Genomic DNA, 2,689 nt, shown 5'->3' with positions numbered 1-2,689 from the left:
CCATAGATTTTGTAGCAAATTTTGTTTGAGAATTCTGAGTTAGAGAGTTCTAACCCAAGCATTGGTCAGTTTTTTTACTCTGCTAGGTTAAAAAAAAAAATCGAGCCATCTCAGAAGCAGGAACAGAGGAGCCCCATTTCCATCAAGAAAAAAGGACTACCAGTGTCCCCATGTGGCTTCATCTTCAGTCTGGAGAATCTCTTCCGGTTCTTGACTTGGGCTGTTAATAGCCAGGCGATCTGACAGAGTGCACTGGAAAGTGGATTAAGGCTGAGGCAGTCAGGTGAAATTTTAACACCTTATCGTTTGTTCTCCCTTTTGACCCATTTTTCATTTGTTCCAGCTTTTATTATTTTCTTTTGAATTTGGATCTAGTTAGACTCGCCTGCCCAGAGCTCTGCTGTCAGATCAGAAAATTGGGAGGGAAGGTAAAGGAGACTGGGACGTAGGGTCCTGAATTTGATTTACAGATCTACCTGCCTACTCGATCTTGCTTGTCAGATGCCACAAACTTTCATGGATTATTAGAATAGCCTCTCAACTAGTTTCTCTCCTGCCTCAGTTACCCACTTGCAGTTTAATCTCAACACAACAGCTAAAGAAACCATTTAAAAACCTAACTCAGATCCTGTCGCTCTTCTGAGCTAAACCTTCAATGGCTCCTTGTCTCCTTCAGAAAATAAGTTCCTGCCCTTATCCTGGCCTGAAGATAGCTCACGCTCTACCTTCAGCCTCCTGCCAGCCTCTCTGGCCTCATTTGCCTTTTCTTCATTATATTCAAGTAAATTCCTTAAATACCAATGATGGCCCAACCCTAGGCCTTTGCATGTCCTCTTCCTTCTACCAGAAGAGATCCCTTCCTGGATGATCTTATGGCTGGCCTACTCATTTACTTCCCTTTTCTGTCATAATTTCTTTCATTCATGGAGGCCTCCCTACCACTCTAAATATTTAAAATAATAAACTACCTACTTTTCTCTTACTTATCATACCATTCTCCCTTAACGGCAAATAATTTTTGCCCATTGACTTGATTATTCTTACATGTATGATTTATGTTTATTGCTTATCATCTTACTCTTTCTTTCATCACATAACACCACTGCTAGAATGAATGAACCATACAAACAGAGTTGTTTGATTTTATTCACTCTAGTAGCTACTGTATTCAATAACTGATCAACTGATTAATTAAATAATATAGGCACTGAACTAGAAGATGTGTTTTAATGTCTAAAAATATGCAGCTCTACCTAAAGTTTTGACAAAGTTATCAGCATGGACATGTTTGGATTTCACATAAATATTTGCACTCATGAGTTCTATTTAAAAATTAGAAATTGCTATGCTATGCATTTTTTATAATTACTTTACAAATATTACAGAAAATTATCTTTTAAATCATAAAATTATGGCTAAGGTGAAGTCTGTAATTGAATAACAGAAAGATTAGGAATTTCCCAATGTTCTTTATCTAAACTTTAAACCTGGATTCAAAATCTGATAGTCATATAATTTCAAAGCTCATACTTCTCTCCTCTCTGACTGGCTAGCATTCCAGAAAAGCAGCATAACACCTGGCGGGCTGATGTTCTCATTAGTTGAAGCAATCACTCTGTATTTGCCATATCTCATTTTATTCCTCATTATACCACCTGCTTTAGTGTAGGATCCACTTACCAGAGTCTGTAATCCTTGCCACTTTGAACTAATCAAAGACTTGTATTCACAATCACTTAAATGCCCATATGTACAGGCACTGAATCAGTAACTAAATGTTATAAAAACCAAATCAAATCCACCGTCATGGAGTTGAATCCTCCTCATAGCTACCCTACATAGAGTTTCTGAGATTATACATCTTTACAGAAGCAAGCAAACTTATCTTTCTTTCTTGAAGCTGATGAGTCTGAACCACTGAATTTTCAGTTAGCACACCAAGACTGAATTCGAACTCTACCAAACCAAAATACAATCTGCTGAAGAGTTGATTCTAACTCATAAAAACCCTGTGAAAATAGGGTAGAGAGTTCAGGGGAAGATGGCCGCCAGATAGGTAGCTCGCAACCAGAGCTCCGAGGAAATCGGTGAGTGGGGAGAGTTGGGGGCAGAGTAGGGATATCAAGTCTGTCTGATTGATTCCCAAGACCACTCAGAGCATCTCTCGGACCCAGAGGTGGACTCCCACCAGATCACCAGGGCTCTGTGCGGATGCCCGTGGGCTCTTGTGCGGCACTCTGCATGCCCGCTCTGCCTGGATCGGCACTCCACGCAGAATCTCCAGTCAGTAACCACCCCCCACCCCCCTGTGCCCGGCTCAGGGTGCCCGGGTCCGTGTTGGTGCTACAGCCAGCATACCCCCGGCAGATTCAGACCCCACCTGGGAACCCCTCGCGGTCCCACAAGCCAGACCCTCCCCCCATCTCCTGGGAGGCATGCACCCGGTCCCACAGTGCAACCAGTCCGATGGAATAGACTGCAGTGCTGCCTCTGTCCTCAGCGCAAACTGCCAATCAGACCTGCCCGCACACTCAGAGGGCTCAGGCCAGAGGTGCCCGCCCCTTATCTGTGCTCCTTGCCAACCTCCTCCCTGGGCCTCCCCCCTCCGCCCTTCGCCTCCCCCCATGCATACGCATGCCTGTATTCAGGCACACACACACGCATGCAGAGGTTCCCATCCTGCCATACC

Source organism: Echinops telfairi, unplaced genomic scaffold (genome assembly GCF_000313985.2).
Source record: "Echinops telfairi isolate 266 unplaced genomic scaffold, ASM31398v2 ScPeMD7_7469;HRSCAF=8507_1, whole genome shotgun sequence".
Lineage (NCBI taxonomy): Eukaryota > Metazoa > Chordata > Mammalia > Afrosoricida > Tenrecidae > Echinops > Echinops telfairi.
This window is presented reverse-complemented; position numbering follows the sequence as displayed.